General features: G+C 50.3%; 1 long non-coding RNA gene across 1 annotated transcript; it reads right to left on the minus strand.

Moving 5' to 3' along the window:
• Positions 1–12,060: 12,060 nt before the first annotated feature.
• On the minus strand, positions 12,061–21,035 carry LOC123606821. Its single transcript, XR_006716513.1, has 3 exons — positions 20,201–21,035; positions 19,615–19,786; positions 12,061–13,446 (listed from the first exon to the last, which is right to left on the minus strand). It is a non-coding gene; the product is annotated as an uncharacterized LOC123606821 (long non-coding RNA).
• Positions 21,036–22,266: the final 1,231 nt, after the last annotated feature.

A 22,266-nucleotide genomic window follows, 5' to 3' on the forward strand; every position in this document is an offset into this window, starting at 1 on the left:
GTCTCCCTCTCTCTCTGCCTCTTCCCCGCTTGTTCTCTGTCTCTCTCTCTCTCAAAAATAAATAAAGACATTAAAAAAATAAAAATAAATTCTGCTCACTCCTAACTTGCTCAACAAACTTCTTCCTTTTTAGTTCGAAGATACCATCCGTAAAAGACAACGTGAGACAATGATGGAAATCTGAGTAGGAATTCTATTTTAGATGATGAAAGGAATTATTATTAATTTTATTAGCTGTGGTGATGGCATGGTGGTTATTTTTCAATGCTTCCTTACTCATTAGAAATTCAAACAGAGGGGTGCCTGGGTGGCTCAGCCGGTTGAGCGTCTGATTTTGGCTCAGGTCATGATCTCATGGCTCATGAGTTCAAGCCCTGTGTCAGGCTCTGTGCTGACAGCTAAGAGCCTGGAGCCCTGCTTCAGATTCTGCATCTCCCTCTCTCTGTCCCTCCCCTGCTCATTCTCTCTCTTTCTCTCTCTCTCTCTCTCAAAAATAAACATTAAAAAAAATCTCTAAAAAAAAAGAAATTATATATATATAGGGTTAGATAAACAAGGTCAATAACATGCTGATAATTGTTAAAACTGGGTAATAGGTACACAAGACTTTATTACAGCAAACTCTCTACTTTGGGGCAGGATTTCCAGATCAACACTTTAGGGTAAGGTGCAGTCCAGCCTGGCCCCTCCACGGGTGGAAGCAGGAGGGGGTGAAGGGAAGAGGGAGAAGGAGAATACGATGTGGAGCTGAGTTGTATTTAACTTCACATTTGATTTCACTGCCTGGCAGATGTCCCAGGGCCTGGGGGGCTATGACAGACTGTCAGTGTGGGTGTGAAACAGCGAACTAAAACAGAGATTTAACAAATCAAACAAGGAGACAGTGGTGAGAGCCAGCTGCAAGATATTGGAGAGGCAAGTCCTGATGCTTATGAGAAAAAGCCAAAGGAGTGGAAATTAGACCCTCGGGTGTTGCCCTAGCTCTGCTGGGCCTTGGGGTGCCCCATGGAAGCCACGGAACTCCGCTTCTCCCTCCCTAACGGGGAATTGTGGTGTCCCCACCCCATGGCTGTCCCTCTGTATTAAATACAAAGTATAGGGTAAGAAGCCCTGAGACCATTCGTAAAGGAAAATGGGATTCCTGTGTCTTTTCCCCAGCTTAAGTTATTGTAATAAAAAGGCACTTCATTCCTACCTTCAAAACCTTGTCCCCGGGGTTCTGGATCTGGCTGCAGCCTGGAGCAGGGTCATCCCTTTTCTCCCCTGGCTTATGGCAGACCCGCCCGGTGTAGGAGCAAATCTCTATTCCTCTCCACCCAGCCACCTGCGACAGAAACTTCAGAAGATTCGGAGGGTTCAGAGCGGAGCAGGCCAAGGGACCTACTCAGAGGGAGAGTGAGGCCTCCCCCTTTGGGTCTAAGCCAGAGCCCTTGGCACTGAATGCTATTGAACCTCAGACAGGCCCTTCCTGTCAAAGGCCAGTGTTTCATCTCAGGCAGATGTCCCCGAGGAATATCACAGACCAGAAAACCAACCCTGAGATCGCCTCAACTGTCCCATCCTATTTTTGGCCGTAATTCCTGAGGAAACCCCAACGCTCGTAGTTTCAACTTTTCTGTTTATAAAATCTGTGTATTTATCTGAGGGAAAACTAGCAGGTGCAGCACGAGTGAAGCTCCCCACCCCCACCCTGCCAGGCCTGAGACAGTGACAGAAGGGGAAACCCCTGCTCCCTTCCACACTTGGGCTTGGACCTCCCATAGGACTCAAAATCTGGACCTGGTCTCCACAGGCCAGTAATTATTTGGAGATCATGGCAACGGCCCAGAACCCCCTTCCTTACTTCAGGATGGAGAGATTTGTGACCTTTCATTCCTTACAAGAGCAAGGCAGCGTGTTTGTTATTTGTCCCACATACTGGATGATGGCTTAGAGATTTGGCCCAAGACTTGCCCAAAAGCTCGTATCTGCGGATTAGAACCTGAGCCTCCAGACTCGCCAGACCCAGAGGGATATAAGTGTCTATCTATCCCCCACCCCACCCAAGCCCACACCCACGTACGGATTTCCGGGTATCTTCTGTTTGCCGTCCCACCGCCTTCCCTCCCCATCAGAGGGACAGCCGTCTGGAAAAACACTCGCAGGCCACGTCACTCTCCTAATGTGAAGAGCTCGCAGTGTGGGTTGCTTGTGCACAGACACACATGGCGTGGAAGCAGACGCCTGTGCAGAGGGCTCCAGGGTTCACCCTCCGTGTGCTTACCTTCCACCAGCACTCCTGAAGCTCCCCGCATTAGTCACCTGTCCTGTTACTTTTCCTGGGCAAGGAGCCCTTTAAACACAGATCAGAAGGAGCACCTGGGTGGCTCAGTCAGTTGAGCATACGGCTTTTGATTTTGGCTCAGGTCGTGATCTCCTGGTTTGTGGGATCAAGCCCTGAGTCGGGCTCTGGGCTGACAGTACAGAGCCTGCTTGGGATTCTCTCTCTCTCTCTCTCTCTCTCTCTGCCCCACCCCTGCTCCTACTTGCACTCTCTCCCTCTCAAAATAAATCAAAAGCTTTAAACAAAATCGCAGACCAGAAAACCAACGCTTTGGGGCTCCTGGGCAGCTCAGTTGGTTGAGCGTCCGACTTTGGCTCAGATCAGAATCTCACAGTTCATGAGTTCAAGCCCCACATGGGGCTCTGTGCTGACAGCTCAGAGCCTGGAGCCTGTTTTGGATTCTGTGTCTCCCTCTCTCTCTGCCACTCCCCTGCTCACACTCTGTGTGTGTGTCTCTCTCTCAAAAATAAATAACTTTAAAAAACAGTTTAAAGAAAAAAGAAAACCAACCCTCACCTGTCTACGTCCCCTCACTTGTGTATATTTTATTTATACATTTGTTAACATTTCCCTCCTACCTCCACCCACCCCACCCCACCCAACACATATAAGCCCCTGACAGGCAAGGATGCTCTTTGGGTCTGTTTTCTTTTCTTTTAATGTTTATTTATTTTGAGAGAGATAGCATGAATAGGGGAGGGACAGAGAGAGGGAGAGAATCCCAAGAAGACTCCAAGCTATCATCAGCCAAGAGCCGGGTGTGGGGCTCGATCTCATGAAGCATGAGATCATGACCTAAACCGAAATCAAGAATCAAACACTTAACCCACTGAGCCACCTAGGTGCCCTGGGTCTGTTTTATTTTCTACTCTATCTCTAGCACATTGGCCAGATCCTGGCCCAGAGTAAGTACAAAACAATTATTTGTTGGCTGAATGGGTATCCGACTTCAAGAGCTGAATGCACACATACACTTTGCATTTGGGCCATTAAGTTTAAGAACAGAAGAACACCCATGAGGGGAGGCAGAATTCTGGGCAGTCTGTCTACTTAGATGATCCCAAGACAGATATGGTTGCTAAAGCCTTGCCGTGTGGACAATGCTGGAGGAAGATTGGAGATCAATAGGTAGAATTTAGTAGAAGGCAAATTTGGGCTTAAACTCACAGTTGGAACTGCCCTACCATAGGGGTATGGGAGGACTTTTGCAGGGAGGCATCCCATGAGTCATGACTTTTAGTCTCCGTTCCCTTAAGTAGTCTCCTTCCACATGACTCAGAGCCTGGCCATGTGACCTGCTTTGCCCAATGGGATAATTACCATTCCGTTGCCAACCATTCCCGTTGTATTAAGCATTTTTTTTTTCAACGTTTATTTATTTTTTGGGGGGACAGAGAGAGACAGAGCATGAACGGGGGAGGGGCAGAGAGAGAGAGGGAGACACAGAATCGGAAACAGGCTCCAGGCTCCGAGCCATCAGCTCAGAGCCTGACGCGGGGCTCGAACTCAGGGACCGCGAGATCGTGACCTGGCTGAAGTCGGACGCTTAACCGACTGCGCCACCCCAGGCGCCCCTTAAGCATATTTTTTTTAATGTTTATTTATTTTTTTATTTTTGATTAATGTTTATTTATTTAAAAAATTTTAATGTTTATTTTTGAGAGAGAGAGTGCAAGCAGGGGAGAGGCAGAGAGAGAGGGAGACACAGAATCTGAAGCAGGCTTCAGGCTCTGAGCTGTCAGCATAGAACCTGACGCGGGGTTCAAACCCACAGACCCGTGAGATCATGACCTGAGCCGAAGTCGGACACTTAGACTGAGCCACCCAGGTGCCCCTATTTTTTTGTTTTGTTTTTGTTTTTGTTTTTGCTTGTTTTTGTTTTGTTTTGAGAAAGAGAGAGAGAACGCGCAAGCAGGGGAAAGGCAGAGAGAGGGAGACACAGCAGGCTCCAGGCTCTGAGCTGTCAGCACGGAGCCCGACGTGGGGCCCGAACCCACGCACTGCAAGATCATGACCTGTGCCGAAGTTGGATGCCCAATCGACTGAGCCCCCCAGGCGCTCCTAAGCATGTTTTTAATCTGTATTTTCTGATGCTTTGACATTTGGGGGCCTTGTTGACGCTAGAGGGACTGCACCCACCATGGTTAGCTAATGCCCAGAGATAACAAACAAGTCTGCAGGGAGCATTCCTTTCAAATGCAAACTAACCAATCAGCCACCACCTCTGTTGGGCTCTCACACTCAGGGCCACAACCCCCTGCTCTAATCACCCTAGGGCCAGGTAGCAGATAACTAGAGCTAGCCCCTGTGCCTTAAAATCTGCCAAGATCATTCAAGCTGGCCAATCCTAAACCTGCTTTCTCTGCCTGGCCTTGCTTTTCTGGTGTGGTTAAACCAGTGCCCAAATCATGTCCATAGGAATCATTCTCTAACTCTCAGTTTTGCTTCCTTCAAAATTGGGGCCATTCTTAGGTGGTGGCAATGGTGACCACCAAAAACTCTAGGCTTCTGCTCTGCAGCTTGGCAACTCCCCAAAGAAGAGAACTTCTCCTTCCTAATTATTCCAGCAAAAGTCTCAGGGCTGACTCTCATTGGCTTAGCTTGGATTACATGCCTCTTGCTGAGCCAATCGCGGTGGCCAGGGGGATACAATACTCTGGTTGGAGAGATTTGAGTCATCCCAGAAACTGGAAAGGGCTCAATCCCACTTGGAATGAAAATGGGTAAGGGGTAATTTCCCAAAGGAAAAAAGGGTTCAATTGCCAAAAAGAGGAATGGATTCTGCAAGGCAGAAACAACAGACAACCTCTCCAGGAATGCTCTGAGCTTCTCTGTCCTGGCCTCTCTGATATCCTTCCAGAGCCTTGTTCCAACATGGATTTCTTTCTACGAGAGCGAAGAGAGGGGGTTCACTTAGACCCTTTACTTACTCGTGTGAAGAACCAAAACCAGTTACAACTGGCTTTTAACTTCAACCACACAGCGTCAAATTAAAAAATGATGTTTGACCTCAGGCTTTGAAGAGGGTGTGACGATTGTCCTTGGCCCTGAGAACTTCTGAAAAGAATGGAGAATATTTTTTGCTATTGGTTATATTGGATTGGGCCTTGGTATGAAATCACCCAAATTGTCATTGCTCACGTTAGGCTTATTCTATTGGTCTCTCTGCTTTGTCTGGGGTCACTCTTCTCCATTGAGAAAATTGGTTCCTTTTCCCCTCCCTTATAATGGAGCTCATGCTCCCAATACTTTATCTTATAAGGCATGGCTTTCCAATAAGCATGATGCCCATAACAATCCTTTACAGTAGAATAACACCTTCCTTCTAGAAAGGACTTTCACTCATTATTGTATTTGATGCCCACAATAACCAGGGTGTAGGAGTGTCGTATTATACTTCTCTTCTTTAGATATGAAAATAGACTCAGAGAGGTCACGTGACTGGCTGAAGGTCACAGAGCCCTGTCGCCTTGGGTAGAAGGAAAGTGTTGGCAAGGAATAAACAGGCATTTCTTCGAGGCTTCATTTATTTACCAAGATTAGACTTTATTGCTGCAAAGCTAATCAGGACTAAAACCCCAGAGGAGCTAGTTTGCAGTATGCAAACCACAGTAGCTCAGAGGGACCAAAACACAAACAGAGTCACAGGGCCACCCACAGCCATGACTAGAGCCCAGCCCAGCGTGTCTGCCCTTGGGCTCATCCACGAGCAAGTCCAAGAGATGCAGTCCCAGCCTGGCCCCCTGGAGAGCAGTTCTCCATTCAGCACAAGCACCCGGGAGCCTACATCTGTGGCTCAGCTCTTCTGTGGAACTCCTCCGCTCCTACCTAGCTCCTTCTCTCCTCAGAGAGACTGGTAGTTGGGCCACAGATGGGACTGAGGCTTTGGTCTACAGAGAGGGAAGGGATACGTCTGGTAGGGCCTGGAATGCTGGAGAGATCTTAAGCCTGAGTAGATACTCCAGGCTGATATACTTAGGGCTTCCCTTCCAAGGACTCTCTTCTTCCTTACCCACCTCCTTGCCTTTTCCCTCTGTGCCCATCCTCTGTGCTGAAATCCCAGTCAGAGAGCTAGCTGGCAGTCGTCTTTGGCTTGGTCTCCACACACTCACAAATTCTGCTTGCCACCGAAGAAAAGAAGGGACCCAAGTAGCCAGAGGAGACAGTGTCCCTTTCACGGGAGGAAGAGCCTCTGGGGAACTGGGGGACCCTCCTCCATTCCTTGTCCTGCCTCTGGAAGCTTCCAAGCCATCCTCTCACCCAGACACTCTGGACCCAGGACAGACTGGCCAGAGAGTAAGTGACCCAACCCCAGAGCACTCTGGGAAACCTACTGTGTTGGCCCCAGACCCCACGACGGGGAGGGTAGATTTCCAGCCTTATCTGAGATGAATGGGACAGGGCTCATCAAAGCCTGCCTGGGCCAGAAAAGAAGGAACCCAGTGAGCTCGCTATGCCTTCCCAACATCAGCGAAGCCTTGCCTAGAGGATCCAGGCTGTATGCTGTTGGGACACCTCTATTCTAGAAGTTTCCGCCAGGTGGCAGAGAAAAATATCAGATGCCAGAAACGTATCCATCTGAAACGATTTCCCCCACAGGACAAAAAACAAAAAACAAAGAACAATCATACCTTCTCCCAGTTAGAATGTCTGCAATTATGCACCCCCTATAAGTGGAAAAAGGAAGCCAGGACTAATCAGATGACATCACTCTGGGAACCCAATGCATCCCAGCACCAATCTTTTTGAAAAGCTCCATATGGGAAGATACAAATTCAATTTGTCTTGTCTAGGGGAAAAATGAGTTTTAAATATGTTAGATCAAAAATGATATCTTATGTACCAGACATTAGTGATCCAGAATGAACGCCTTGGGAGAAAAATTGCCCTGCAAATTTTAAGTATTCAGGTTGCTAAAGAACTAGGAATTTATGCCGCAGTCCAAGCACAGAAAGTCCACACTGGACACCCACATGTCCCAGACTGGGCCACAGCCTCAGACAGAGCCCTGGTTCCTGAGGACCGGCCTGGCAGTCTCCCTCAGTAACACCTCTGCCACCTTTCTGGGACCTGCCGTTTCCATGGCTTCCTGTTCAGCTGGGTTGCCAAGGCCCGAAGAACTGGGAAATGCCCCGTGGAGCCAGTCCAAGGCCAGAGCAAGTTGGTAAGGGATGGGGGGAGAGAGAAAAAGAGGCCCAGTTTCCACTGGTTTCCCAAGCCTGGTGGACACCAAAGCTATTAAAAGGCCAGTTTACAAAAACACTGGAGGGCACTGGTTGTTCTCTTCCAGGACAAGCTGAAGGGACAGAAAGCCCCAGGAAGATCTGGGTTCGAATCCTAGCTCTGCCAGTAGCTGGCTAGTGCCAAGGGTCTTGGACAAGTCTCTTCTTTCTAATCCGTGGTCGATAAAACAGAGTTGGCTCTCAATGACATTCAGGTTGCCTTTCAATTCCGTGACAAAGATATTTTTCGTTCTTTCTGCTCTTTCTTTCAAGAGCCTGTAGAACAGGGTAAGAGCACAGTCTTTGCAATCAGTCTGCATGGGTTTGAATCCAGGCTCAGCTGCTTTCTAACTGTGTGACCTTGAGCAAATAACTTAACCTCTCTGTGCTTCCATTCCTGCTTCTGCAAAACGAAGATGACAGTCTCTGTCTCGTAAACGTGTGAAAGGATAAGATGAGTTAACTTTCGCAAAGGCCTCTGGGTAGCTCCTAACATGTAGCTGTTCTTTACTGAGCAATTACTGCATGCCAGGCTCCGTACCAGGCATAATAGTTACAGAAATAAGCCAGAGAGATACGGTCCTTGCTCTCCAGGATGTTATTGTCTTCTAGCAAAATGTTGCCCAGGAATTTCCTCTCTTATGGTCACCGGTTTGTGTCCCAAAGGGCGGGAGACTCCTGGCATTCTGCCTTTGGCGTGGGGTTGGCCAGGGAGTGAGTCCCCCCACAAACCCCCAAAGCACGCACCAGCTGCCCGACATCTCGGCTTTTTTCCTTCCTGCTCCTTTACTGCTTCAGATTCTACTTGCAGTCTGACTTCACAGATAATAGAAATAAATAAAATCTGCAAACGAGCCTTTCTTTCTCCTCCTTCACCCCTTTCTCTCTCGAATCTTCTCCTGTCCCCACTGGCTAGTATTGCATCATGCAGCCTCACAGCCTCGCTCCACTTGCCCCGTTTGGGAACTACAAGATCCCTCGGTGCCTCCCTGCCCTCCTAAGAACACACTCTGGCCTCGCTCTTCCTAGAACCGGATGCAGCCATAATCTCCTTGGTTAGTGAGGACATCGGCTGTGGGAACATTCGGCTTTGTTTTCCCCCGCGGGACGGGGGCGGGGGCCGGGGAAATTGCCCAGCTCCTGCACAGTCAGTGGGGAAGGTAATAGGGATTAATCCGGGCGCGGCCAAATGCAGATGTGGCCCCAGCCCAGGAGGAAGGAAGAGCAGTTGCTGTCTCAGGGGCCAGCTGCGGCCCGCAGCGGGGGGCCCAGGGACAAGAAGGAGGCACTGGCCCGGAACCGGCAGCCCTAAGGGGTTCCGTGCAGCATCCCGGAGGTCTGGGGCTGCCCTGCCCGGCCCCGCCGGGCCAGGAGGGCTGGTTGATTGATGCCTTTAATAGACATGCTGGGAACTGGCAGGCCGAGTGTTTATGCCCAAATGCACATTGGCTGTTTAAGGAATTCCCAAATCCCTCGCTGGAGACTAGATTATGAAAAACATTTCCAGAGGAATCCTGTGGCCTCCTTGCCACTCTGCTCATCCTGGGCTGCCAGTGGGTGGGAGGGTTGGGGGACGAGTGCAAAGGGCAGCCCTTTGGCCAGTCCTGGCAGGTTCTGGTCAGTCTAGGGTAAAGATAGTTGTAAACATTTCTTGGGTGCCTACTATGTGCCGGACTCTGGAAAAACAAAAACAATGGAGAGGAAAAAGAGGAACTCACACCCCAATGGTCAGACAGCTGCACAGAGGGAAAAGGAGGCTCCCGGAGTTGTGGGGACACACAAAGGTGGTCTTTGGGGTCCTGATGCCCCTGCCATACCCTCCCCACTCCCTCACCACTGCAGGTGCCAAAATCCTTTTCCAGTCACAGCAACTTAATGAAGGGTTCCTTCCATCATGATTTGTTTAAAGAGGAAGTTCTTTTTTTTTTTTTTTAAGTTTATTTAATTATTTTGAGAGAGCATGTGCACATGCAGTGGGGAGTGGGGGAGGGGTGGGGAGAGAGAGAGAGAGAGAGAGAGAGAGAGAGAGAGAATTCCAAGATTCCAAGCAGGGTCCACACATCAGCACCCGACATGGGGCTCAACTTAGGGCTCAATCTCACAAACCATGAGACATTACCTGAGCCAAAATCAAGAATTAGATGCATAACCAACTGAGCCATGAAGGTGCCCCTATAAAGGAAGTTCTTGAAACCTCCAAAGCCTCCAATAGTAAGGGTGTTGTTGGGGCACTATAATGGAAAGTTTTTAGGAATCCTGACAGATCTGGGGAAGGGGAGGAATCTAGGGGAAGGTCCTCAGTAAATCACACACTGGCCTGAGTCAGGATATTTGGGATTTGGTCCATGCCTTGTCACTCTAGCTGGGTGAGTTGGGGCAAGCAACAGAACTCTCCAGCCTACCCGCTGGGGTTCTGCACTGTTTAGGTGACATGGCAGATGGGACTGGGAAGGGGGAAGCATAGTGGGAGCCTTTCCTGTCTTCAGACCACAGTGATAACACATCCCTTCCTCCCATACCTAGTATATACTTGCCGCTGAGTTTTGTTTTTTATTTTAAGTGATCTCTACACTCATTTTGGGGCTCAAACTCAGGACCCTGAGATCAAGAGTCCCATGCTCTTTTGAATGAGCCCCCCAGGCACCCTGCTGCTGAGTTTTCTATGGATCACTGTTCACACTCATTTATATGTAAATAGTTGTTGGGGCGCCTGGGTGGCTCAGTCGGTTGAGCGTCTGACTTCTGCTCAGGTCAGGATCTCATCTCACAGTTGGTGAGTTCGAGCCGTGGCGGGCTCTGTGCCGACAGCTCAGAGAGTGGAGCCTGTTTCGATTCTGTGTTTCCCTCTCTCTGCCCCTACCCCGCTCATGCTCTGTCTCTCTCTGTCTCTCAAAAATGAATAAACGTTAAAAAAAATGTAAATAGTTGTTGAAATAATACAATATTTAATGAGGGTAAACAGAAGACAAAAGGCCCTTATGCTTAAGTGTGTGTGTGTGTGTGTGTGTGTGTGTGTGTAGGGTGGCGTCTTTGTAACTGCCATATTTTGTGACCCTGCATCAGGCATCTGAAAAGGCAGTCCCAGGGCCATCCAAAACAGGCTAGATGGGAGCCAAGTTGCCCTGGGATCTGGGCAGGGGAGGTTATGGGTCTGCGATGCCCAGTTGCCAATCTTTCAAACTGATGTTCCCAGTGCCTGGTGGCCCAGCAAACGCTGGCCCTTCCTCCTACCCCACTGCCATGATGTCTGGGCCACAGGGACTCGCATCCTCACCAGACTTCCACCCCCAGGCAAGGTTGACCAGAAGGCCCAGCCTCATTCTCCACCCCTGATGATCAGGAACATGCACTTAACCTCCTCTGCTATCCCTTCCGTCCAGCCCAGAAACCACCCTGCCTTGAGGCTGACAACATGTGTTCCTGCTCTGCTTCTGGGCTTCTAAGCCCAGCTGAAGGGGGAGGTCAGGAAGCGAAGTCTAAAGTCTGGGGCTCAGGTATACAGGCTGGGCTCCGGGAGAGCAGCAAAGTTATGTAAGAGGATTAACAAGAATCCTGTGCTGGGAAGCCAGACACAGCCATTCTACCTCGGATGTTGGGTGGCCCTGGACACGTGGGTTCACTTCTCTGGACCTCAGTTTCCTCATCTGCAAAATCTGCATGCTGGACTCCATTTCTTAGGTCTGCTCTAGATTTACCCCTGTACGAGTCCATAAATAAATGTATCAGGGGCAAAGACACCCAGCCAAGTCATCCAGCAGCCAGTTATATAATTCTGAGCCAACATACCAATATAATGTGTGGAAAACAAATTTTATTTCATGTGCCAACTCAGGTCTGTGGGTAGTGTCTCTCCGGAGTGTTGGGTGAAGAAGGAATCTGAAGCCTTATCCAGCAGGAGACAGGATGGTTTAGGGTTAAAAGCTGGGCTCAGAGACAGTCACTGCTCCCCTTAAGAGCTGTCTGATGTGAGCAAATTACTCAATCTCTCCCAGCTCTGGGCTGGTTGTGATGGTGAAAGAGATAATGCACAGTGAAATCCTCGCATGGGGTAGGCACATAATCAATGCCCCACGCAGATGCATCAGGGCTGTCTGGGGCGGGCATAGGAGGGTCAGGGAGGGAGGTGGGCCAGGACGGAGCCCTGCCCTGTCACAGTATCTCCTTTCTCACATCGCAGTGATCATCCTGGCTGTTCACCCTGTTTCTCCCAGGGGTGAGATTAGGAATCTCCTTGGGATAGAATCAAGTCAGAGGAGACGGCCCATCCCCAAATCCTCATGAAACAACTACGTTGATCCTTTCTTTTTCTTTCTTAAAATTTGTTTAACATTTAGTTTTGAGAGACAGAGTGAGAGAGCACGAGTGGGGGAGGGGCAGAGAGAGAGAGAGAGGGAGAGAGAGAGAGCGGGGACACAGAATCTGAAGCAGGCTCCAGGCTCTGAGCTGTCAGCACAGAGCCTGACGCGGGGCTCGAACTCACAGACCGCAAGATCATGACCTGAGCCAAAGCTGGCCTCCCAACCAACTGACCCAGCCAGGCGCCCCTTTTTTCTTTCTATCCCGGAGGAGATTTATCATTTCCAGAAATGCCTTTGCGGCGCCCCCATCCCTCTCTTCACGGAGCCCACCCTCTGCCCCTTTCTAGGGCCAGACGGCAGGAAGTGGGTGGCAGTCTCTGGTCCTCTGACCTTGTCCGGGAGGGGCTCAGGCCTCTCCTTATACAGGTCTTCCTCCAGATCCCGGTCCTGCCCCTGGACTCCAGAGGTGCGGGTGCTAAACGCACCGCCACCAGACGGGCTCCTTCCCAGATGCTCACTAACGTGCTGGGTCCAGGGAGAGAATTCCACCGGCTCAGCAAATTTCCCTTTGTTGTTGGTTTTGTCTGCCCCTCCCCCCCGCCCCCTCCTTTCTCTTTTTCCTTTCTTCCCTTGAGTCAGCAACGCAGAGTCCAGCGAAGCAGATGGGGCGAAGGGGGGGTAGACGCACCCCCGCGCAGGCCCTCAGGTCCCTTTGCCTCGTCCCAGGCCAGCCCCGCGCTGCAGACACGCGCGCTTCTGGCCCTCTTTCCCGTCCCCGCCCCCACCGCCCCACCCGGAACTGAATGTCGGCCACTAGCAGGGGAGGCAGGTGCCCATCACCTGGGGTCTGGTGGGCAGGTCCCTGCCTGCCTACAGCTCCCTGCAAAGCCTCCTCCTTTTTCCTTAGCTCGTTGAACCCTGAAGACTCCAGAACCTCTAAGAAGTGCTTTATATTGAACTCATTTCAATCTCACTACAAGTCTGTGAGCGATCCTATTATTATCGCACACCGTTGCTGTCAGCAGGCAAACCAAGCAATAATAATAATATAATAATCCGAGCATAGCAAACGAGCAATTTTTCATCTGAGCATTAAGATTTGAAGGGATATTTGAAAGGCTCCTGCCCACAGAAATATTACCCTACACTCAGGTCTAAAAGTTTACCAGTAGATGTATTTAGCAGGAGTATGTCCCATGCAATATTTCTCTGTTGTTTGTCTGGGATATACTTGTACTAAAAAATGATCTATTGTTTATCTGTAATTCACATTCAACTGGGCACCCCGTATTTTGATTTGCTAAATCTGGCAATCCCCTCCCCTGGGGCCTGGGAGGTGGGGGGAGGAGGGGGGAGAAGGGGTGGGAGAGGTGGGAGGCCCCAGGTCACTCCTGTTTCTGCTCCGTTCTACTGATTATACTCACCAGGATCTCTTCTTCTTCCTCCTATTGCCTATTGCCAACTTCACAAGCCCCCAGCCCGGCTTGCTTGCCCGGCAACCTTGCCCAGGCGAGCAGCTTGCCCCACAGCTGGCCATCTAGGATGCTGCAAAAAGGATACAGGGTCTTGTCCAAAGTCCTTCCTCTGCAGCCCTAGTTCCATCCTGATGTCAGAGAGGAGAAAGACAAGAAAGTATAAGAGGATGCAGAGCAAAGCTTCCAGATGTCTGTGCTGAATTACCAATGGACTCTGCCAGAGAGCCAGTAGATTGATACATTCATGCAGCACGTGGTTATGTACCAGGGATACAGGAGTGAACAGCACAGCACATCCTGGTCCTGATGGAGCACACATCTAGCAGAACCAATTTCTAGGTAAGTAACGCCAGGTGACAAAGGTCATGCCGGGAGACAGCACACAGCAGGGTCCCAGTGCACCCAGAGGTCAGGGGGCTGGGGCAGAAAAGGACCCCTCAAAGAAGAGATGAGCTGAAACCCGAGGGCTGAGCAGGAGGTCTCCAGGTAGAGGGTCACAGTGGGTAGCTGGGGGATAGAGTAACAATATTTTTGAAGTTTCCAAAACAAGAGAGAGGCTCTTGGAAATATTATGCTGAGTGAAAAAAGCCAGACACAAAATGCCACGTATTGTATGATTCTCTTTATATGAAATGTTCAGAATCGGTCAATTCATAAAGAAAAAAAATAGGGGCGCCTGGATGTCTCAGTCAGTTAAGCATCCAACTCCTGATCTCAGCTCAGGTCATGATCTCACAGTTCATGGGATCAAGCCCCCCATTGGGCTCTGTGCTGACAGCAAGGAGCCTGCCTGGGATTCTCTCTCTCCCTCTCTCTCTTTCTCAAAATGAATAAATAAACCTTAAAAAAAAATAAGAAAGCAGATTAGTGGTTGCCAGGGCTGGGGGATGAAAATGTCACAGGGTTTAGAGAGAGGTAATGGTTGCAGAAACTTGTGGCTATTCTAAAAACTACTTAATTTTACACTTCAAAGTGATGAATTGTATGGTATGTGAATTATGTCTCAATTTTTCAAAAAGGGGTTGCGGTGGGAACCTGAGGCCCTTATGAGCAGCTAAATGAAGCCCAGCTCACATGGGACGAAAGGGAGAGGTAGGCCAGGCCAGTTCCTTCAAGATCACCTTCAGATGGACTTGATCTGAGGGCTGTGGAAAACCAGGGGAAGGTTTGAAGCTGAGACTGGTCAGCTTGTCACTTTAGAAAGACCCCTCTGGCTGCAGTGTGGAGGGTGCATTGAATGGGGGCCAGAAAGAACAGTTAGAAGGCTGCTGCCATAGTCTAGATGAGGGATCGTGGGGACCTGAACCGGGGCAGCAGGGAAGGAGAGAAGTAGGATTCAAGGGAGAGACAGGCAGAACGACAGGGCTGGGGATGGCTGGATGTGGAGGGAAGGGTGGGAAGAGGAAGGAGTGGGGTGGGCCCCAGGGAAACGGATTGGGAACCATTTACCGGGACAGGGAAGCCTGGGGGCAAGCCCAAAGGAGGGGATGTCTTGAGAAAAATGGTGTGGTCCACCTTGTGGAACACCACAGGGAGTCAAGCAGGTGAGGACACACAGGCGTCCACTGGATTCAGGGACAGCTCGGTCACTGATGACCCTTGAGGGGACAGGGATGGACTGATAAGAGACTGAGGCAGATTGAGGAGGCTGAATGGAGGAGGAAGAAGCAGAAACTGATTCTTGGAACAGGTTTGTGAAGGGGAGAAGTGAAACAGGGGTAGAGCTGGCAGGATGGGAGGGCTAAAGGTGGGAGGGAAGCAACTTGTTTGAATTCTGAGAGCCTGGACAGGCGGCTGTATAGGGTTTCTAAGGAAGTGGGTGGAGCCAGGAGCACTGGCCTCCTTGTGGGAGGAGGGATGGACAGGTTTCTGGTTAGCAAGAGGGAAGAAGAACGGGCAGAGCTGAGGTGGGTGGTGCCAGGGTTTGTAAGCCCGGAGATGAGGGAAGGGAATCGCCACACGACTTCTATTTTATCGCTGAAGCAGGGCACAAGGTCAAACACGGAAGCTCTAGGCAAAATAGAGGGACTGGCCCAGCATATGTCTGAACTGGCTCAGAGAGCCTAATGTTAAACTTCCCAGGATGTTGTGAGCCGGTTATTGAACACAGCTGTTATTAAATTCTAGTAAATCCCCACAAAAATGCTCAACTATTTTTTTTTTTTATAAAGGTGCAAAACCATTTTGCTTTTTCAGTGAGTGGTTGCCGTTGGACCTCATCAGAATGAAAAGCTTTTGCTCTGTGAAAAACCTCCTTGAGAGGATGAGAAGACAAGTTACAGACTGGGAGAAAATACTTGCAAACTACGTACCTGACAAGGGACCAGCATCTAGAACATATAAAGAACTCCCAAAACTCAGCAGTGTGAAAACCAAACAGTTCATTTAGAAAAATGGGCAAAAGGCACGAATGGAAGTTTCACTGAAGACGGCATACAGATGGCAAATAGCACATCGAAAAAGTGTTCAAGATCATTGGACACTTTGAGAAATGCAAAATGAAACCACAATAAGATAACATGGCACACCTACCAGAAAGGCTAAAATGAAAAATAATGGTAACACCAAATGCTGTTAAGGATGTGGAGAGACTGAATCACTCATACATTGCTTTGGGGGAATGCAAAATGGTAAAACCACTCTGGACAAGAGTATGGGAAGTTTCTTACAAAACTAAGGGACGCCTGGGTGGCTCAGTCAGTTAATTGACTCTTGATTTCAGCTCATGATCTCATGGTTTGTGGGTTCAAACCCCTCGCCTGGCTCTGTGCTGACAGCATGGAGCCTGCTTGGGATTCTCTCCCTCTCTCTCTCTCTCTCTTTCTGCCCCTCCCCTGCTTGTGCACATGCTCGCTCTCTCTCTCTCTCTCTCAAAATAAATAAACTTTAAAAATAAAAATACATTAAAAACTGTTACATACTGTATAATTCCATTGCTATAACATACTTGAAATGACAAAATTATAAAGATTGTGAGTTTCCAGGGATTGAAGGGTGGGTGGAGGGAGGGCTGCAGCTTTCAGGGGTCCTTGTGATGAAGCTGTTCTGTACTTTGACTGAGGTGGTCACACAAATCTGCACATGTAATAAGACTGCATAGAATCAAATACACAGAAACACAGAGACGTACACAAATAAGTGCGTGCAAAAGTGGCAAAATCTGAGCAAGGCAGGTGGATTGTGTCAATGTCAACTTCCTAGCTGTGATGTGTCCTATTAGAGGTTATCCCTGGGTGAAGGGAGCTCTCTGTATTTTTTCCTAAAACTGCACGCGAATGTACACTTATCACAAAACGAAATATTTTAAAGATTAAATTATATAAATTACAATGAAATACATTATGTTTGAACCGATGAACACTGGAAACGACTCACTTCCTAATTATTTCACTACTATCTATGCTCCAGAGGCTATTTACATCTATTGTATCTACATGGTCGCTGACTGATGTCCTGCTGGTAGCTTGAAATGGGTCACGGTGGGAGTATTTATAGCGTAAGAATCGGCAGACACCGGAAATCAGGGCTCCCCCCGCCCCTCGCCACCGCAGAGCCCGTTGTTTACTCTGCCAGCACACCCCTGGACTGGCCTGCTTGTTGGAGTGGAATCGTCTTTCCAGGGCACAGAATCAAGAGTTGCCTGGAGACACAAGGATTGCTAGGTGCTGCTGTGGTGGAGGTGAGGGTGGAGACCATGACTTCAAGGTGGCCCAGGCGGCCCAGCGCTGTGGAAAGCTGTTGGCTGCCTTTGTTGACGGTGGGGGCTTTGCCAGGTGCCTGCAAGGGAAGGACAAGATGGAGAGGGAATCTGGGATGCAGACAATTCGTGCTTGAAGCTGGAGTGTGGAATCTGACCTGGGAAGGGGGGCAGGTGAAGGCAGTGGGGACTGGGTGATGGGGACGGTGCGAAGGTGTCCGTGGGCCAGAGGTCCCAAAGAGCCTGAGGAGCGGCGGTGTTGCAAGTGACCGAGCATGTAGCCGAAAGGGTGGGGTCTGCAGTCAGGGGGACACAATGGCCGCAGGTGTTATGTCAGGGGGCACGGTCCTGGGGATGATGAATGGGCTGGGGCCACTGGATTCCAGTGCACAGCGTGGCCACGGGTGTGGGCTGGAATGGAGGGCAGGGCCCTGAGGATAAGGAGCCCAGGAGTTGGACATTTCCATGGAGGCTGGTGTCTCCAGGGACGGTGGCAGGACTTGGGTTAGAGGGAGCACTGGGTGAAGAAGAGGATATGCGGGAGGGAACAACGGAGGGAGAAAAGGACAGAAGGGAGGGAAAAAAAAGAAAAGTCTTCTTAGGAGAGGCAAGAAGGAGAAACTAATGTGTAGAGCCGGAGGGTGTTTGGGAGCACCATTTAATGATATTAATCGCCTCTATTTTCATTAAAAAGGGCTAAAGGGCTTGGTGGAGAATCTAAATTCCCCCAGGGACCAGACTAAATTCCTGTCTTTGTCATAAGAGTCTGAATGTATCAGATGCTTCAGATTGTGTCCCAAATCACAGGACAAAACATAATCCAGAAAACAAGTGTCCGGTCAGTTCACTGGACCACCCTGCCGGCAGCTCCCAGAGGAGGAGTGGCTGCCTCCAGGGCTTGTCTGAGGGAGGAGGCTTCAAAGGCAATGAGGCATCAACCAGGAGGCAGGAGGTGGGACCAGATTTCAGCTGGCCAAGTCGGATTCCTCCAACGACCCAAACGGGGACCCAGAAAAACCCCTGTTCAAGCCCTAGGAATGTAAGAATGGTGGGAAGTTTTCTCAAATTGCAGAAACCAGGTCTTTCTTACTCACGTATGGATTCGTGCTACCCAGCCCAGTGGCATGCATATAGCAGGTTAGTGGGTGCTCAGTAATTGTTTGTAGAATTAAACAGAATTTATTTGAAGGGAGAGCGTTTCAGTGGAAGGGTGGGGGCCTTGTTATGCTTCCCTGCCAGCCAGATTTTAAATTTAAGTTCGGAGAGGGAAGGAAATATTAGCACAATTAACTCTCTGACGGTAGGCTTCCGGCTCTCTCTGTGGAAGTTTTCTTCCCGATGGAGGAAAGGTGGGAAGAGCCTTCCCTTTGCTTCTCAAATTGCCCCAAGGGCCCTGCTGCTCCAGCAGTCCGTTCAGGTCGCCCTGCTCACGGTGGCCTAGGTCAACTCTGCAGCTAGTGAGGGCTGGGCGCCCAGCTGAGCACTCTCCAAGTAGCTGACCCCGTTTCAACCTCACCACTGCCTCTGGGGTGGAGGGGGGCTGTTGTTACGTGCAGTCTGACAGTCAGGACCTGCAGGCTCAGAGAGGCCCCTGGCTGACTGGCCAGAGGGGCGGGCCTGGGCCACGAAACCTCCTTCCGCCCTCCCAGCCTGAGCCCACTGCCGCTGCCCCCCAGCCCCAGCCCCTGGATTGAAGTCACAGCAAGTAGCCCTCTCTTCCCCAGCTCAGTGATCCATCCCTCCGGATAAACACCTGCCCCGTCTGTCCCCAGAGCCTGTGCCAAATCACGGTCTTGTTCTGTGTAGGTAGAGGGGAAGGCAGGGGACGGAAAAATCCAGATTCCACTTTGGAAAGAACTTCAATTTGGGGGCAAGGGCAGGGTGGAAGGAGGAGAGAAGCATAGGAAATGATTTAGAAACAGCTGAACTTTGAAAAACAGCAGAAACATCTCTCGGGTGCTGCAGAGGAGTGCATTTTTCAATGAAGCTGTGCCAAGGGACTGAAAAATTGCTTATGAGCACAGGACATTGGCCCAAGGAGCAGTCGAACTGACAGGGCGGACAGAACTGCTAGGAGGGCAGCTTGTTCGGAGGCAGCAAAGGAAACTTGGAGCACATTCGTAATCACTGAATTCCAGGAGGTCACCAAGTTCTACAGCCCCTCAATAATTTGACCGCTGCATAGGAGGGAGACCGAATCCGAGGGCCATGGAGCGCTACGGCCACTGAATACTACAGTAACCAAATCCTACACCTCACATAGAAAATTCTGGTATTAGTGCTCCAATAGATTAGGTCCTCCTTGACAATAATGTTTGTTAAAAGAGGAACAGTCTTGAGGCCCCTGAATTCACCAGTTGGTCCACTGTCTGGGTAGCCACAGTAAAACGACAGTAGACATAGGTTGGGACCGAAGGGAGGGGAAAGGGAGAGAAGTCCTCCCTCCAAGCCTGGAAGCCAGCCCACACTCGTCAGCCCCACAACACTAAAATTGCTCGTGCCTATGTTTGGTCAAGGTGGATGTTTGTGGCCAAGAGGGATCTGGGTTGTAACTGTGTTTGGATTTGGAAAGGAGAAAGTGTGGGGTTTTCGATTTTACCTGTTGGCCATTCTCCTGGGCAGCCAGGGAGCCCTGTTTGCCTGTGACTTTTCCCTGGCAGCTCACGTTGGCCATCCAGAGAGACTCCAGGAGGTGGAAGATGGCTCGGTCTTAGTGTGGTGGCCGCAGTCGTAGGAACTCGCCATGGTCAAGGGCCTCTCAGGGAAACTGCCTGCAAGCACAAGGGACCTTGACAGGGCCTCCCCTGCCGCATGCGGTTCTCCTGCAGAGCCCGCATCGCCTCCCACGCTGCCCCTACCCCCTGTCTCCATGCCTCTCTCTGCCCTCCCCGAGCCTGCCACAGGAGGACAGGACCGGGTTATGTCCCCTCCCCGTGTTCCCAGGCGATTTCACAGAGGGCACGTGACAACTGCTGACAGTTGCCTTGGGCTGAGCTTGGAGAAAGGCAGACAAGAGGCGGTCAGAGGGGGCCGAGGCCCAGTTCTCGTGTGCCTTCCCTTTCCCCCACACCCCTCCATTTGGCCTCACCCAGGGCTCCTGGGGTGGGTCACAGTTGTGAGGGACCCCCTAGGACCCACCCCCAGCACCCCAGTCCCAGACAGAATTCCTGCCTGCCCTGTGGCACCTTGATTCTCCCCTGCCTGAGGGGTCACTGAGGAGGGGGATGTGGCCGCTGGTCCAGCTGAGGGTCTACAGGAAGAGGACAGCCACATGGCCACGGCCCGAGGTGTGGAGGCACCCCCTGAACTGATTCTTCTGGGCGGCGAAGAGATTCCAGTACTGCCTGAGCCCCCGGGGTTTGCTTTCTTCCTTCCTTTCCTCATCACAGCGATCCCCGTTCATTGCGGAAAAGTACGGCAAATGCAGAAAAATGTAAAGAAATGTAAGAACAATAACGGATGATCCGTAACCCAGAAGCAAGCGCGAGTAAAAGTTGCACAGACTGTCTGCAGCCTTCTCTGCTGTCTCCCTTCACGTGGCTTGTTTCTCTTATCAGCAGGTGATAAGCTGTCCACTCCGGTGCTAAACGCTCCAAATACTTCGGGATGCTGTTTTAAAGGCTGTACGTGATGGTGAACTCAATCTTGTGTCAGCTCGACCGACCGGGCCGTGGGTTGGCCGGATTACATCTTACTTCTGGGTGCGTCTGTGAGGGTGTTTCCAGAAGAGACTGGCATTTGAATTAATGGGCTCAGTAAAGCCGGTTTTCCTCCCGAAAGTGCGTGGGCCTCATCCAATCCACTGAGGGCCTGAAAGGAACAAAGGGCAGAAAACGGAAGAACTCGCCCCTTTTCTCTGCCCCGGACGTGGAAGCTGGGCATCTCCCCCCATCTTCTTCTGCCCTCAGACATTTCCTGCCCTCAGCTCCCACAATCGGCTCCCAGGTTCTCAGGCCTTTGGGCTCAGACTGAATTACACCACTGGCTTTTCTGGGTCTCCAGCTTGCTGATGGCAGACTGTGGGACTTCTCAGCCTCCATAACCGAATGAGCCAATTCTTCAAAATAAATCTCGGTAGGTAGAAAATAGATAGATAGTTCTCTTCTCTGGAGAACCCCAACTAATGCAAAAGCCATATCATATATCTACCCACGTATTTATTCAAAATGAGGTATTGAAACAAAAGGGGAAAAAAGAGAGACAACCCCCAAACGGACTCTTAACTATAGAAAATAAACAGAGGGCTACCAGAGGGGAGGGGGGATGGGAGAAATAGGTGAAGGGGATAAGAACGCACTTCTCGTGATGAGCGCTGAGAAGTATCTGGAAGTGTTGAATCGGTATATTGTACACCTGAAACTAGAACCACGCTGTATGTTAACCACACTGGAATTAAAGTAAACAAACAAGCAAGCAACTTGCTTGGTCCCCTGGAAGGAACAGACGACACATCACACATAATGATACGGGGGAGGGGCGCCTGGGTGGCTCAGTTGGTTAAGTGTCCGACTTCGGCTCAGGTCATGATCTCACCGTTCATAAGCCTGAGCCCCACGTCGGGCCCTGTGCCGATGGCTCAGAGCCAGGAGCTTGCTTCGGATTCTGTGTCTCCCTCTCTCTCTGCCCCTCCCCTGTTCATGCTCTGTCTCTGTCTCTCAAAAATAAATAAACATTGCAAAAAAAAAATTTTTTTTTAAATGATACGGGGGAAGCAGTGAACGCCTAGGAAGGGTGCCCAGTCTCCAGCATGTGTGGTAGATGTGGAAGGCGGAGAGGAGAAAGGCTTCCAGAAAGAAGCTGAGAATCAGCTGGGAGAAGGAGGGAAAAGTGGGCACTCTGGAGAGAAGGTGTGGAAAGGAGAAACAGCGAGTGGGGGGCAAAAACTGAAGATGTAAAGTTTAGTTAGAAGAACAGGAAAATTTGGTCAAGTAAGCATGGCCCCAATTAAGAAGAGCTCTTAGTACTTCCAATAAAGTTGAACATTTATCCTGCGGCTGATAGGGAGCCATCGTGAAGATTTAAGCAAGGGAGAGAGTGACATGCATGTTAGGGACGTGACCCCAGCTAAGGACAGAGCTTGAGATGACCCGTCTAGATGGCACCTGTCCAGGGTAAGCAAGGTCTGGCTCACGCAGTGGTGGCAATGGGCAGATCAAGGAGAGGCAGCCTCGAGAATTATTTAGGAGACAGAATTGGTACAGCGTGGCAATGTCGCGTAGAGGTGAGGGCAAGAGAGAAGTCTACAGCAACC

The sequence above is a fragment of the Leopardus geoffroyi genome, chromosome A2, assembly GCF_018350155.1.
Source record: "Leopardus geoffroyi isolate Oge1 chromosome A2, O.geoffroyi_Oge1_pat1.0, whole genome shotgun sequence".
Lineage (NCBI taxonomy): Eukaryota > Metazoa > Chordata > Mammalia > Carnivora > Felidae > Leopardus > Leopardus geoffroyi.